The following is a 17,969-nucleotide window of genomic DNA, read 5'->3' as shown; positions in this document are numbered from 1 at the left end:
CTTTTCGGATAGTCAAAAATCTTTCAGGAAGCTCTTGTAAATTGCCTCACTTGACCTCAGTTATGTGGCACCAAATGAAGCCAGACAGACAATGAAGCAACTTGAGGCCAATAGGCAATGCAGTCAGTAAAAACAGTACAATACAGTACACCTACAGGTATGGGAGGCAACAGAGAACAGAGCAATAGATAAGCAGGCAGTGGACAATTAGGCAGTATGGCCTCAGAGATGGCTAACAAATGGCAAGCAAATGACAATAGGTGATCAGGCAGTCTAGCAGCCAATGAGCAGTGGCACTGCCAATGTGCGTGTGGCAGACTCCTCAGGGGACACAAGCTGCACAAGCCTAATTCCGGCCACCACGTGCTACGAGAGGAGTTGTGAGCCCTTTCCAACTCCTTTTAATACCCAGAAGCTTGCTGATGCAAATTGCCAGCTCTGGCGAATACAGGAGGACGAGAGAGTGCTCACTGTCGTTGCCCCTTTCTGTCCCGAAGGGAGACAGGAGGTGGCACGCGCGGATCCTTCCTTGCTTCCACAACATCGTGCTCCCAACCCCTGACACCCCCCCTCCCACCCCCCCAGCATTCCTTCACCTCCATTGAGCCTCCCGCAGTCCGGGAAAAAATCCACTTCAAAGGCCTCCCCCTGTTTATTTAATTATTTTATTTATTTATTTTATGCGTTTTTGTACAGCGCGGACTTTATCCAAAGGTGTCAGAGCGCTTCACAATAGGAACAGAACTGATACATGAGGAGAACATTACAAGTGAACAAATTACAAAAGCAAACGTTAAGTTACATGAGGCAAAAATGACAATTGTGAGCAAACAAAATACAAGAGGTAGCAAACGGTGCATTACAGGAGTAAAAAGGGAAAAGGGTGCAGGTTACAAAAGCGTACAAAGTACAAGTAGAGGTATAGTGCTGCAATATATGGCAGACACTCAAACACAAGAACAAACGTTACGTAGGCAGTGGTGGCACTTGTGCAAGTATCTAAAGCAAATAAAATGTAAGAGGTAGCAAACAGTGTGTTACAAGAGAAAAGTGATGTGTGCATGTTACAAACGAGTACCAAACACAGGTAGAAGGATACTACTGCAATAAATGGCAGAACACACTGGGAAGGCACTTCCGTAGTCATGGAGAAATGGATTCTCTATAATGGGCCCTTGCGCCTCCTCCCCTGCCATGCGACCCTGTCAGGTGACACCCATACTCCCTGTGGGACTTTAAACACTGTGCCAGGTGCCTTTATGCCACCCCGTTGCGTCACCCCAGACCGAATTCCTCTTTTTCGAAACTGTGGGTCATTAATACTCTGCCCAGGATCACCGGATGTTGTTGAGCCACACCAAGATCTAAACATTATTCCCCGCACCAACGTCTGCAGTTTTGAACACAGGGTCCGTCCGCTCCTGCATGCAACCACCAAATGCATTACTACCAAGCTGATGCTACCGCAGCAGTCACCACCACTTCACCGCAACCCGCTGGCACCTACACTCTAGAACCAACCTGGCATGCCCAACCACGCTCCAAGCCCGTCACAAAGCGCCACAACACCCGTCCTCCAACCCCAGGATGCGCACCTCCACACACATATCTTCTGCAATCCGCTCTCCCTCCGTGCCCAGCATGCCCACCACAAATCGCAAACCATCTGAATACCAGTGCACCCAGTGCTTTAAATCGGCCGGTTCTCACCGGTACTGAGTACCGGCACTTTTTCCTTTTCTGCCCTTGAGTAGCGGCACTTTTCCTGGAAGGAAGAGAGTACCGGGAGACCTGACTTCTGCCCAGGCAGCGCTTCCTTTATCACCTCCACTACCTCTGCAGCTCCTTTAACAAGCATTGCAGGGAATTAATCACGGGAGCGCTTGTCACCAGGAACCAGCGTCTTGAGCTGCTTTGCAAGTTTGGAAGTCTTGAGAGCGGGGAGGGAGGGGGGTCTGCAGAGCGCTTATCGGATCCATTGTTCTTTCACAGTGGGGCTGTAAAATCTAATGGGTGGCGGTGGGACGCACTGTTCAGGATTGAATATTCAGTAAACAGAACAGATTTAAAAGTGGGTTTATGGCTGAGGAAGTGATGTCCACTGAGTGTTATCTAACAGAAGCACATTAAGCGCACCTGGGGGCAGTCGCCAGCTGGCCTGCCCGTCTCGGCCTCGGACCCCTCCCGGGAACAGGCCTCCCTGGGTGTATGATCCGGGGGAGGGGAGGGGGGATTGGGGCAACGTTCTTCAGCACTTATTAAGCAAGTGCTTCACTGGCTGCCATTACAACTTGATCTATATTTCCAGAGTCCCTCTTCATTCTAAAACTCTATCTTGTTTTGAAACGTGTTTCTTTATATCGGATCAGTGCCAAGTGTTTGTGTACTTGATTGAGAAAACAAGCTGGAGGAAGGCACTGAACTCTGGCTGCTGTTTCAGAATGAGTTACAGGAAAGAACGCAGCTCACTCGGAAGACCACACTCTTCGGATACCCTTCAATTTGACTAACATTTTTTTTTTAAACAAATGTTCATGAAATGATTGATTTCACTGTTGCACAATTAAAATGCACACTCCACAAATAGACAAGCACCGTAGGCAAACACAGTAGTGGTGTACACAACACAGTAACGATACATGCACACAAACGATAATGCGAGGTCATAGATGAGTACATACTGCACAGATGTACATGCACCAAAGATTCATGCCCAAGCACGCACACGCAAACACTTGCGAAAACCACAAGCGCGGACACACAGCACACACATTCCATCGGTAGACACACACATACAACATGCACACATACAATTAAAAACATACTAAACGCATACCAACTCACAAAATAAACTATAGAGCTTCTACTGGTCACCTTACAGTATCTTGCTGTGCCTTTCTTCACAACATAACATTTGATGAAGTCACATTTCCTTTATGGTTATCTTGATAAATAACTACCACGTATAGTGTGTGCTGTACAAACTGAGCAAAAGACACACAATTAATAGACAGAATGCAGAACAAATCAAAACATTACAGTTTGTGTTGCATAGAGCCTTGTGTTACGTGCAAGTCAACAGTTAGGATCCTTGTAAAATAGCTTATTGAGTTATGATCTTGCAGCAAGGACCTGCCTGCAAACAAGAAGGCATATATTTAGAACCTCAATGTTATTTCCTCAATCTTTTCCTATTTTAAGGATGCTTAAAACGCCTACTTTGGGTAGTAATAAACACTTATAAGTGCAATATATATAGAGTTATTAGTGAGATAACTATTGGACAGATAAATCCGACATTCTAACAATGCATGCAGATTTTGTGGATACAACCTTGAGTCAAAAAGCTAACCCCGCCCCTTGTCCCACCTTAGCACCTCCCTTAAATCCGTCCACTGCTCCTTTTGGTGAGTACCTGCACTTATTTTTTTTCATTTAAAGCACCGAGTGCACCACAGTACCCTTTCTGCCTACGACTAAATCAGTTATTTTAAGCCCCTACCCATACAATTGTTGGCCTCGGTGCCAGGACTGCTGTTTTAAAAAATCGCAAACATACTCTGGAGGGGGTGGGGGGTCGGAGGGAGTTCCAGCCCCGAAAATCCGGCACCCTGAGCCTGGACATCTGAATACCAGTGCACCACAGTACCCTTTCTGCCTATGACTAAATCAATTATTTGAAGCCCCTACCCATACACTTTTTGGCCTCGGTGCCAGGACTGCTGTTGTAACGATAATCGTAACCATATTATTGAGAAAGGGGGTGGAGAAGGGAGTTCCAGGCCCCGAACCGTACAATTCGGGTGGCTGGCTTCAATGGAACGTCCCATGCCCGGAACCCTTCCAAACACACCACAGCGGGGGGCAGCTCTGGCAGTCTAATGTTGGACCCATCCTAATAGCTGGCTTCATATTTCTGCAATTAGTCAGCTTTATTTTGCACCTCTCGTTAACTGTTGGCGCTACTTACCTAAGAGTGGACAGTTTTATTCTGTATCCATCTTTTCTACACACCCCACTGGTTCCCACCCTCGCTAATAGTTTTCAGTAATGCACTTTCTAGCTAGCTTTATTCTGTATGGATGAACACAGCGTGCTGCTCGCCAGTGTAGGCATGCATGGTCAGGCTCCTACGCTTGCCTCATCCTGTAGTCTGGTGCTGCTCAGTGGACACAGTGGACTGTGGTTGGAAGCAGCAGTCAGTCACCGCTGACTGATGCAAGAAGCGCCTCCGTGTCTATTCAAAACTTGTCACGTGATGTGCGTTTTACAGCATAGCCGGGAGTGAGGTGTTCTAGCACAAGTGCGACAAAGGGAAGCGGCTAAAGGGCCATGCGCGTTTACATAAGTGGTAATGGATGCAAAGGCACAGGGAAGCAATGCACCGCCCACGTGATGAAACAGACATGCTTCGGGTGGGGCTAGGTTGTGGGGCAAAGGAAATTATTGTTTTTTCTAACCAACATCCTTAAAGTTTGGAAGGTGTTTTTTACTCATGCCTACTTTCTGCAAGCCGTTTGATTTAGAGTGCTTCTAGGCGATATTGGTAAAGGTGGAGGTCTTTAAATACGACTAAATATATTATTTGAAGCCCCAACCCATACAATTTTAGGCCTCGGTGCCAGGACTGCTGTTTTAACGACACCAGTCTTCAACTACAAGCTAAGGGCCTGAAACACTAGCGCTTTCCCTGGCTTAGGGCAGTTTTAAGAAATAAAGCATGGCTAAAAGTCAACGGACACCAACCACTTTTAGGCCATATATAGCAGTTTAACACTTTCCTCAGACTGGGAGACTGTCTTACACCAGGACAAATCCCTTTATACATTAAGACTGCCTTTCATAGCCTAAGACAGTCTCCAATCAAGTCATGCTCTATGTGCAAAGTGCAGTTGCCTCCTCTGCTGTGGCCCTCCAGATTACAGGATTCTCACATCTTTTTCCTTGGCTGTGGTATATTTTCTGGCTTTACCAAGAATTCCAAATGATCACAGGTCACGTGCAGTCCTCCAGTCATGTTTTTTTTTCATAAACTAAAGTTTTCAAGTGTGTTTGTTGAATTAGATCAATTGAATTAGATCAATACTACAACTCCCAGAATGCAGTAACGTTTTGAACAAGAATTGTGTTATAGGTGCCGTTTGAGTTTTAATGTCTTTGGCTTGCTTGTGACAAAGCCTCCCCCAGTACTCCCATGGCCAGGGGTTCTGAAATTACTCTGCGACTCTGTGCAGGTGCAACCAGCAATCTCCATTCTGCACTGCCTTTCAGCAGCGCCCCTTCACAGAAGGCAGGCCTGATGATAAGTTCCCAAGTGGACTGTATGCGCGCCACCTCTTTGATAGTGCAGTAAATTTCGTGTCTGTCTGCTCTGTTGGTATTGTTCAAGAATGAGATACCGACTCAAAGGGCGTCTGCTATATGCAGGGCCAGCTGTTTGTTTCACTTGCCCCCACACTTCTTCGGCACTGGCACTTCAATGCATTGCAGTAAGTGAATCTAATTGAAATAAGCACAAGGTGTCCGCACCCTATGGTAATGCACTATGTGTGAACTGATCAGGGAAATTTGCCGTCACTTTTCCACCTCTTCTACTTCCTCCACACATGTTTCGGAGGATACAGCAGACCTCCCTGACCCTCATCCTGGTGGAAAACTTGTGAGGCATACAGCGGTGGTTCACAAACCTCCCACATTATAAGCTCCCCATCAGGCGTCTCACTCGCCACCAAGGCAGAGCCAGGCATCACAACCTCAAGCAGCTTAGCCTAGCCTATCTCAATCATCTGAGTACATGTCCATAAGAGGTTCACTTGTCATCTTACCACTCTAGCCTGCTTTGCGGCAAAGTGGAAGAGGTTTGTTAATTTCTGCCTACCCAAATATAATGACCAACTTAAGCCTTCAGTACAGGACATTGTTGGTTATCTCTTTCATGTGCAATGCTCAGGTCTGGCTTATACTTCCATTTGATTCCATTTGGCTGTAGTGGAAGCATACCTAGAGAACAGGGCACTCTCATCATTGTTCAGCTTCATTTAGACCTTTATAGAGGGATTTAAAAAAGGGCTATACCTCCCTGGACCTCCCCCCTCCCCTTCCCCCACCAGCCCCTTCCTGTAAACTCCTAGTCCAAACTAGGCTCATGGGACCCCATTTCGAAACCATTTGCTCATGCCCTCTCCAGTTTCTGTCTTGGAAGGTAGCGTTTCATTATGATAAACACATTTTTATTTTCCAGCAGTTACAACAGCTCACACTAAAACCAACAATCTACCCCAGAGGACAGCCAATATCAATACAGTAGTAAACATTTACAACGGGTAGGAGTGCACCCCAGAAAAAGACATCCATCCTCACAAAAAACCCATGCCCGCCACCCCGTCATTTCCCCTAGGAACATCTGCCCTTAAAGCTGTTGTAACCTATCTATTCTCACTGGCCGGCGATAATTGTATATTCCTACACAGTGAAGCTGCTGCACACTACCCACTTTCTCCTTTTACTAATGACTTGTCGTTGTTTCGGAAACAAGCTTCTTTGCTCACCTTGTGCCATTGGCGGGATTCAAAGAGGGTGCACTACGTGTCGAAGCAGCTTTCTCAGAAGTTGTTACGATGGCCACGCATCATCGCAGAATCCTCGAACGTTGAGTTTTAGAGGTGTTGGGGGGGGGGGCCAATTTGTAAAACACAACCTGTAAGATAAAAAGGAAGTTAACATTGTGTGTAACTTTTTATCAAAGGAGAGAGGAAGTGAGAGAGTGACTGCAAAGAATATTCGTAGCTCAACTTTCTGTCACCAATGTGTTTTTCAGTACGTGCCGGAACATTGGCCTGATTCAAAGAGGGGGCACTACATGTCGAAGCAGCTTTCTCAGAAGTTGTTCCAATGGCCACGCATCATCGCAGAATCCTCGAACATTGAGGTGTTGGGGGGGACGCCAATTTGTGAAAAACAACCTGTAAGATAAAAAGGAAGTTAACATTGTGTGTAATTTTTTTATCAAAGGAGAGAGGAAGTGAGAGAGTGACTGCAAAGAATATTCGCAGCTCAACTTTCTGTCACCAGTGTGTTTTCACTACGTGCCAGGACATAATGTACCCTGAAGCTCTACATCTAAAAGATACACTCTATCTATCTATTGCCCTCACTCTATCTTACCTTTGCATCAAATTGTAAAGCGCTCTGATATCCTCCGGGATCAAGTTTGTGCTATATAAAACGTTATAAATAAATAAATAAAAATAAAATAGTTTGTTATCACAATTCGCTGGGGGTAAAAGCAGCCTTTTGCATATTCTGTATGGCAGGCCTGCACCGCTATGACTGATGAGAAATGAGGCCCTGAAACTATACCTGTTGGTTCTTCAGGACAGTCTTTTGTAGGGCACAAAGGACAATGCAAATTTCTGTCTTCACATATGTTCAGACGATTTTGTGATCATTTCTGAGCTCAGGCATGGAAGGCTTTTGTAAACAGAATGTTATTCTTTCTCACTTGATTTATCACAGGCTCATCAAGATTGTACTCTGTGTTTGTACTGTTTGCAAATTTATCATCTGTTATTTTCGTTTTCCTTCTGGACCATATGGCTGTAAATTATTTGTAATATATTTTTTTGTCTTTTTGCACAGAAGAAAATAGCATTTACATTTTTAAGAAGACAAACTTAACAAAAAAAAATGATGCAACGTATAAAATTAACTGAAATCAATATTGCAGCGCATATTTTTTCCATGGCAGTTGTTATGTAAATGATTGTCACAATTTTTCTGACTTTGTGATAGAAACAGTTCAAACCCTCACCTCTCAAATTCATTAGAGAGATTTGTATATTGGGCTCTATGCTAATGATTTTTAGTTGTGCAACATTAAACCGCATAAATGTAATAAAAAATGTATATTTGCTATATGTATTTTACCATGCAGTCCCCACTTGGCAATAGATAAACCCTCTCCATCACATCAAACAACTGCATCCTCCTTAGGGACCTATATTTCCACCTGGAAGACACCACAGACCCTAATTATACGGCCCTCCTCAACAGTATCAGCAGCCTCCAGTGCACCCAACTCCAACCCACACAGCAGTCCACACCCTCAACCTTATTTTCTCCCCCAACAACAGGATCATGACCACCCACCCCACACGAATCCCCTCACAAGATCTGACCAATTCATCCTACATTTCAAGATACTCACCGACCAAACCACCCCACCAGAAAAACCGAAAGCTCCTTCAAGACACTGGGGCAAAATATCAGAAGAAAACGGCATACATACCCTACAGGAACGCTCACCAAACTACACCGGGAACATAGATGACCTATGAAGCTCTCCTAGAACTGGCTTGCTGACTGCGCCAATCGCACTTCTCTCATCAGAAACAAGGCCTGCAAAACAAAAAACGACCCAGCTGGTACATGAACTACCTCAGGGAGTCCAAGCGCCCCTGCAAACAACTTGAGAGAAAATGAAGTATCAAAAAAAACACCACAGCAAGATCCACATATAAAGCAGCCCTCAACATCTACTGCATACAAATAAGAGACACAAAGAAAAAGGCCCTAACTCGCGGACTTAAAGCCAGCTCCAACAACAGTAAAGAACTATTCACCATCGTTATCGTCAAGGAGTTCTCCAATCCCGCAGACATCATACCACCCCAAGCACTCTGCAACAACCTCTCAAACATCACACAGCACAGCACAGATGCAGCTCTAATTGCAGCCACCAATGACATCGGAAGCATCTTTGACAGAGGAGAAACAGCCTCACCCATTCTCCTCAACCTCTCCACAGCTTTCCATATGGTTTCTCACAAGTCACTCATCAGAAAGCCTGAGCACTTGGGTATCTGCGGACCGGCCTTCAAGTGGATATCCTCCTTCCTCACAGACGGAACTCAATGAGTTAGCCTCCCCCTACACCTCAGAACCCAAGAAACACATCTTGAGAGTCCCTCAAGGATCATTGCTCAGTCCAACACCCTTCAACGTCTACATGATGCATCTCCGGATATCATCAGAGGCCACGGATTCAACACAGTATCCTACGCCGATGACACACAGTTCATCCTATCCCTTACTGACTCAACCAGCACCGCCAAAGCAAACTTCACCAATTGCATGAGAAACATCGCTTCTTGGATGGATACAACTGCCCCCAGCTCAACACAGACAAAACCGAAGTCCTAATCTTCAAAAACAACCATTCCCAATACGACTCCTCTTGGTGGCCCTCCAAACCCACCCACCCCTGTGGACCATGCTGATGGAGCAAGGACTAGTAGAAAAGAGACTTGCTCGGACGCAATCCTCTCATGTAACTTTTAACCTCGTATTAACCTTGTATTGTGTAAACTAATATGCACAACAGACGACACTAAAGAAAAACAAGCTTGCCTATGTGTTTTACTAATAAGTAACTCGAGCGAGATTCTAAAATGGCAGCTAACTGAAAAATTTAGTGTGCATGCGTCTACTGCATCTATGGAGTATGATGTGCTGTCGCTTGGAGGGAATTTTTTGCGCTTGAGCAGTTGCTAATAAAATGGCTGCTTTGAAGCTCACTTGCTTGGGATCTGCTTTGCTGAAAACTAAAACAAGCTATTTTACTAATGATAATGCGGGGAAAGCATTAATAAGTAAATGGGGTTAGAATAGAGATAGGTGGTATACAGTGATACCACTTATTTTTGATTTTCACATTTGTGATTTTGATTTTTTCAATAGTACGTATAAATGGGCATTTTACGTGAACCAAAGTCTGTTCCCTCCTGATTGCTGCACATGCGTATTACTCTTGAGCCAGAAGAAGTGATGTGACACTTGAACACAGTCTAAGGACATAAAGGGAAACATATCCTGGGAAACGGAACAACAGCCTACTGACACAGATAGGAACCCATGAACATTTACAATTTGTGACAATTAAGATGTGAATGTGGGTGGGAATAAAGACGTATGAATGTAAATTAAGGGGTGGGATTTAGAACAAAGAATCGAAAGACTATATTGAAAAATAAGCATGGTCTGATGATCACCTCTCCTTGCCTGTCTAATCAGTGTTAGTATTTTCGTAAGTTTGAAACATTAATGGGTGGTAAATGAACACAGAAGAGTATAAATAGGGGAGTTTTTAGTTAGTTAGAGAGACGTCGATGCTGAATGCTGCAGAGCTCGGGATGCTGTCGGAGTGATGAGAGATGCTGAAGAAGAATCGAATTGCAGAACCATATACCTTAAGCTAATTAATTTAGAAGAAGATCGCGGAAGAATCTCGAGGAGGAAGAAAGTGTCAGAGAAGGGTGCTACACAAGCATTGGTGGTAGAGAGGTCATCTATCCTGTCCTGATTACTGTCCTGAAGCCTTTGGTCGCCAGATCTTTCCTTGGGGACCCTTCCCAGCTCCATGGCCAGGAGGTTGGTTTCACACCATACTTGGTAAATATAATTATTTGTCTGTATATGTGCCTATGTCCTTTTCTCTCTATCCTCTTCTTTCCGTGCATTGTCATTGCGTAGTATAAATGAATGCATTTGATAATTGATTACATTCAATCTTCCTTCCTATGATGAGACGTAGACTGTTCTGTACTTTGTAAGTGGTTCACATGAAATTATTCTTAGATAAAGATTTAAAATACTTCCCGACTCTGTGATCATTTAATATTTGCAAGTACGTTGATTTATGTCATTTAACCATCAGCTAGTTCAACTAAAGGTCCACCGATCAGAGGGAAGAACTTTTTGATCAGTGAAAGATTAGTTAGGAACAAGTAGTAACTAATCTTGATATGGTAAGAAATTCATAAAAACATGACCACAGCGGTTATTGCCAGGTTGTTGTGTATGTGTGTATGGGCCCAGGTGAGTATATGGTGTTCGATTACCTGTTACTGGTAAGCCGCTGGATCAATGCCAAGAACCTCAGGATCATCCTGGACACCAAACTCTCCATGAGCAGAAAGATCCACGCTGTATCCTCATCATGCTGCCACATCCTGTGAATGCTACTCAAGATTTTCAAATTGAATCCCCTAGACACCAGACTCACAGTCATCCAGGCTCTTATGATGAGCCGACTTGATTACGGAAACACTCTCTACATCACAATCCTATCTCATGTCCTATTCAGACACCAAACCACCTGGAACGCCTCCACCGGACTCACCCTGAATATCCACCAAATAACCATATCCCTCCACACTGCAGCAATCACCACTGGCCCCCAGTCCAGGGAAGATGTAAGTTTGAACTACTCACCCACGCCTATAAAGTTCTACACAACACCGGTGTAGCTTACCTCAATCACTGCCTCAACTTCTACCAACCCATCAGACACCTTTGATCTGCATCTCAGGCAAGAGCACACCTTCCTCGCATCAAGAAGACTAGAAGCAGAGGACACCTGTTCTCTTACCTCACAGCCAAGACCTGGAACAACCTCCTGAAACAGCTCAGAACCTATACTGCCATCATGGACTTGCGAAGAAACTACAAGACATGACTCCAAACAGGTATGATATTTTCCTCTCTCTTCAGGCCTGCCCTACTCAGCACCAGGATACCCTCATGAGTGATTAGCTACTCTCTACAAATTCACATAACTTAACAGGTGAACTACAAAAAATCTACTTGTAAATCAGTAGCTACAAATGCCCACTTTTGTTTGCAGGCAGGGTGTGTCCACCGTATTGTCAAATAAGCCTCTGTTAGATCACCAAGAAACAGCTTATTCACAGGAGTGGTAGGGGCGTAATAGGCCAGTATAGTCCAGTTTAAACCAGCAGCGGACATTCAGCACACTTCTAACTTACTATTCAACAAAGTAGGGCTAGCTATTCTGCCACTCAGGATTTTTCCCAATGAGCCGCAGGCTAGATGACTGCTTTCAGAGCTTGATCAACTGTAATTACCCAACTCATTGCTTCTTCTAGCTGCAGAATCTTTAGTGTGGGGCCAGTATGGGCATTTATACCATGACTAATATTGGTATGCCATTCAGCTTTATTATTGAATATGAGAGCATGGACTTCAAGTACAGCCATACTTTTTTATTCCATAACTATGTTAATGCTGCATTTGGAAACAGTCAATTCACACAGCCTTCAAAAAATGGGCATAAAAATTACTTATTGTTTAACCTGACATCCTTGGTGTGGCATTTCCCAAATCTTTTGCCTTCTCACCTCCTGTTGTCTGGATTTAGTTTTTGTTGGCATTTGGACTCTTTGCATTTTACCACTGCTAACCACTTATAAGGTGCTTGTGCTCTGACCTCTAAACATAGTAAAATTGGCTTACACCCAATTGACACTATTAATTTAACTATAGGTCCCTAGTAAAGTAATACTATGTGTTCCCAGACTCTGTAAATGTAATGCTATTAGTTGGTTTTGAGCACTTATTGTGCCACCCACTACTGTAGACCTTTAAAACAAGGCTTAGACCTGTCATTGAAGCCTTTGTGCAGTTTTAAACTGCCAATTCGACTTAGCAACAGAAACCTTTTGTCAGACATACACTTCCCTTTTTCATGCATATAAATTACCCTAAGGTTGGCCCTAGCTAGCCCATAGGGCAGGGTGCATTTTAATTATAAGGTACGGCATGTGTTTTTAAGTTTTACATGGCCTAGTAGTGAAAAATGTTTCACTATTGTGAGGCCTACCTCTCCCATAGGATAATATTGGGTTACCTTGTTACATTTATTAAGTGCCATCTTTTGATTGGGAAATGTTTGATTTCAAATGCACTGTATTTTAAATCCTCTTTAATGGTAAAGTATGATTTAAAACACAGTTGTTAAAAATGTGACTTTTTAAATTTTTTTATTTTTTGGTCCTAACCATTTGGTGCCTACAAACTGTGTCTTGGATCACTTGACTGAGAACAGCTTGGCAGTTGGCCTTTGTGTATTCCACTCAGACAGTGAGACAATGGGGAGTAGGTATTGACAGGATGGCTCATCCTGCCAGGAAAGGAGGGTCAGAGCTGTTCCCTTCCTCACTTTCATTTTAATGGACTGCCTCCAGAATACCTACAAACAATCTTGGCACCAGCTTTTTTTCACTCTAGACTACTTGGAACCTGGGTAGAGGAAGGAATAAACTTTCCAGAACCAGGTGTGGGGGTAGCTTGGAGCTTTACCCCACTTCAAAGGCTGGCACCAGGTATAAATATTAAACCCTCAAACTAACTCTTCTGGACACTCCTGTACCTCAGGAGGATCCCCAGCAGTATTGCGTTTCACTTCAGAGGACAGTTCTGCTGCAACACGAGGGCTTACCTGTTGCATGAAGCTTGTCTCATTCCCTAAGGGCACTGCCCTGCTGCTTGAGGCCTGCCTTGCTGCCTGAACACCGGGCTATCAGGGTGAATCCAAGGACAATTACCTGGCCTCCTGTGTGAGCTACAGGGAAATACCAAGCTCCAAAGCCCTTGAACTTTGCACCTGGCCTCTGCCTGGAGTGAGTCCTGATCTCCCAAGCGGTGCCCAACCAGTCCTCACTATTGTAAGTGTTGCTAAAGGGGCTCTTCCTGCCAAAACCTAAACTTTGGGACTTAGAAATATTATCACCAAATGTGGCCTGAGAACCGACCGGAGACTGGTACCTACACGTTCACCGATCTGCCTGAGGTGCATCGCCACTCGGCCTACATTCTTCTCCACAGCAGCAAATCATGTTCAGCAGGACCTCCGAGCAACAGAGTCAGACCTTGTGGATCCCTTATTGGTTACAGGCTGCAGCTTTGTCTGGCTGAGATTTTCGACTCCCAAGAAAGTGACAAAGTCCAAATGTAGAAATCTTCACCGTGAATCAGTCCAGTGTCTCCGAGATGCGGACGCCTCCTCCTCGTACACCGCTGGCTGCCTTGCCCTGCTGAACTTTACCTTCTCAGAAACCTTTCCTCTAAATTTCTTTCAAGTCCAAAGGTAAGCTGAGACCGAGCTCAATCAACCTTGTGTAGCCAAAAGGGGCTACATCACCATTGGCCATAACTTTTGACTTTGTCACGGTCTCTTGAACCAGACACCCATTGTTGGAGCTTTGATTTTTTAGGTGCTATTTTTTACTAAAAATTTAAAAATCCTATCTCTGGTTCTAGTGATTTGATGTCATTTGTTTTGGTGTCATTTTATTTATTACATTTTACTCTATTTTTCTAAATTGGTGTGGGATTCTTGTGTTGTCTTTTCACTTTATTACTGTTTGCTGCATAAATACTTAACAAAGGGCCTGACTGCTTTTGAGACAAGCTACAAGGGTGTTAAGCACCAGTTAATTGAGTGACTTTTGTATTTCCTGCTGACAGGGATTATGATGGTTACTTTAGAAGGGTCCCTCCCCACCAATAGAACAATTTCCTACACATATCCTTCCTTGTGCAGGTCACCTTGAGACTTCATACAATTATGCAATAAAGTAATCAGAACACTGTTTCCAAAACTGTGCGCCCTGAGCCGATTTTTGGTGAGCTGTGAAAGTCCCAGCAATAAATAAATGTGCCTTTAAATTCTGCATTTATCTTCTCAAATGTGTTGCACTTCAATGGCAGAGGTCAAATGTGAGGCTATGTCTTATGACAAATTGCTGCTTATGTTTTTATCAGGCAGATTGGTGTTTACAGACTTATCTCACTTAGCAGTCAGAGGAAGAAAAGTGAAGCAAATTATGTGACAATCTTGCTGGGATTCATAAAGTGTGAAAGGAAAAGCTATAGGATATTATTTTTTAAACATACAAAAAATGAACTGTAGAAATTCACAATCACATAAAACCCCTTGGTTTACGCCTGACTTAGCAAAACATCATCTCCACTGCAAGCAGTTAGAACGTAAGTGAGGAAGGGCCTATGATCCTGTAGACCTAAAAGCCTTCCAAACAAGCAAGAGACAATACCATACTTTCATCAAATCAGCAAAAAAAGATTATTACTCCGCTAAAATAGTCGGTGCCAATCACGATCAAAAATCTATCTTCTCAATCATATAGTCTTTTACAGATCCAAAAGCTTTCTGTAGAGAAATTCCCCCTTCTCAAACCCCTATGCGATTAAATTTCAATCTTTTTTGAAGACAAGATCAAGAATATTCAAAAAGACTATGCAATAGATACTATACAAGAATTTGACACCAATCAGCAACCGGACTCCAAAAGCAGCAGCCCCTCTCTCCAAGTCTTTGAATCTGTTACATTGGAGCCTGTAAACGGGCTCTGCACTAGACGCTTGTCCCCGCAATCCTCCCACCAAATCATAAACATCGTCAATCCAGTGATTAACCATATAGAAAACTCTTTGTTACTAACCGATACAGTCCCACATGAATGGAAGCGAGCCATAATAATCATGTACTTGTAAAGCGCACAGCTACCCATAGGTTTCCCGGCACTGGGGGCCTTCGGGAAGATTAAGCAAGCTATTGCCCAGAGTCACATGGTGCTGGGCAGACCCCTGCCGCCGATGCAGGGGATCGAACCCTGATCCCCAGCATACAGTGTCAGTCGCCCTGTCCGCTACACCACACCTCTTCCACATAGCGAAACCATTGAAGAAGTCAAATGCAGATACATCTTCGCCCTAGATCACTTTGACCAATTTTGGGTAAAATCACAGAAAGACTAATTAAGAACGAGCTCTCTAAATTCTTTGAATCTGCAGGGATCCTCCATCCTCGGCAGTCAGGGTTCCGCCCTAATCACTCCACAGAATCCACCCTACTGGAAAAATCGGTTATATTAAAATCCATAGCAGACAAAGGCAGGAAGGCACTGCTTATCCTGCTTGATTTGTCTGCCGCATTTGACACCATCTCACACAGCATTCTTCTTGCAAGACTAGAATCCAGTGGCATCTCCAACATTGTGCTGACCTGGATCAAGTCTTTTCTAACCAATCGTAGGCAAGCTGTCGCTCTTGGGACTTTCCTCTCTGCTGACCTACCTATCACCTCAGGAGTCCCACAGGGCTCCTCTCTCTGCCCATTGCTGTTTAACCTATATATGGCTCCCCTCATTTCCATGATCTCGTCATTTGAGATTGAAGTAACGTCCTATGCTTATGATACTCAGTTAATCTTATCTCTGGACAAAGATTCCTCCATTGCAGAATCAAACGTCTAACACTGTTTATCAAAGGTCATCCAGTGGATGAAGGATAACCATCTCAGATGCAACACAGATAAAACAGAGATCCTTTTGATAGGGAAAGACAACCCTTTCCAACCAAGTTTCTGGTGGCTGGAAGATGCCACCCCCCCCCCCTTCCTATGTGGAAGTAGCAAATGATCTTGGAGTACAATTTGACACTTCTCTCTCCTTCCAACTGTATGCCCTGAACCTACCGACCCCCCCCCCCCCAAACAACTTCATCAGGTAATGCTTGTCAGGAGTGGACGGAATGGGAAACAACCTTTACAACGCAGACATTAAACCGCAATACCTTCACAACGCGGTTGTTACAACGACCGCATTGTTGCAATGCAGTGCCATTACAACGCAAGTCGTTATGACTTGCTCTAGATGGCGCTCTAGACTAAGGAATAGTATGATTTACTATTCCAACACCTTCCCGACTGTTGCACACACTAGAGTTGGAATAGTAAGTCCAGGGTGCCATCTAGAGCAAGTTGTTGTAACGTCTTGCATTGTAATGGTACTGCGTTGTAACAATGCAGTCGTTATAACGACGGCATTTATTGTAAAGGCACGCGATGTAATAACTCGCCATATTCGGGCGCAATATGTTCCACAAACCAAATCATTGTTAATTCCAGTCCCTTATGGTTTTTATATCCACAGTCAAAGATTTTTGTGTATTATTTGATTTTAGTGAAAAAAACTATATGGTGAATATATACCTCTATATTTTCACCATGTTTCCTCTGAACATGTTGAATTTTTGCCATCTGTGCAGTTGGCATTTTGACCTCTGGCCCCTTTGGCCTCCTAAACTGCACCCAATTCAATGTTCACCTGCCTAAACATGGAAACTGATTTTATGATGAATTAGCTAATTTGACCTTTTTTTCATGGCAACTGTAAAGTGTGCACAGATGGAGGAAGCTGCCTAAAAGTTAAATTCCAAAGTGAGTCTACAGAGAAATCTTTCTCCAATCACATTTCAACAAAACCTGAAACGTGAACTTGGAAACATCTATGTAGCAACCAAGACTAGGTTTGGGTATCTAAATTGGAAAGAAAGCTTGAATTGGATTTCAATCATTTCACAAGCCGTGGAAGTGACGTTCAGTGATTTTCTCTGGTACATTATACATTAAATGATTGATTGATCAACAAATTTGCAAATACTGTTATTCCATTAATAGATTGATCTGGAAAATGTGACACTAGATTCCAGTCTGTCACAGAGATGGCCAAATTGTACTGAAAGTGTCGCAATTGCAACATATCCGTCTATCTTCAGAGCATTATTTCATAAAGATGTATTTTGGCTGTGATCTATAAAACTACCTCATACCTATACAAGATACCCTCTGAACCTACCTTATCAGAGGCAGAAGATTTAGCATTGTTGTCGATATCATTCATAGCATTGTTTTTCCAGAAAATTTTTCTTTTTCTATGCCTCACTTGGAAAAATGTATTTTTTAGCTTTGAGCTATTCTTTTTTGACAAGCTATTTTAAAGACGATTTTTGTTGTTTCTGTCTCTGCTCCATGTCTGGTAGGCACTTTTTCTAATACCTGGGTTTTAATTATGGGAGTTTTTTTCTTTTTTCATTAGCACAGTGGTGTTGCTGGATGGGTGCAAGAAGAAGGGGCCCACGCTCCAGCTCCATCAGTCGTGGGTGCCCCTTTGGGCGCCAATACCGCATCTGATGAATGTGCCAAGAACCAGCCCAGATAGAAAACAGTAATTACACCCTGTCACGCGCCTTTATTCATCCATTTTTCTGTCACTGTAAAGCTGTGTTTGTCTGAGGCAATGCACGCGCCT

This window comes from Lissotriton vulgaris, chromosome 3_1 (assembly GCF_964263255.1).
Source record: "Lissotriton vulgaris chromosome 3_1, aLisVul1.2, whole genome shotgun sequence".
NCBI classification, from domain to species: Eukaryota; Metazoa; Chordata; class Amphibia; order Caudata; family Salamandridae; genus Lissotriton; species Lissotriton vulgaris.
This window is presented reverse-complemented; position numbering follows the sequence as displayed.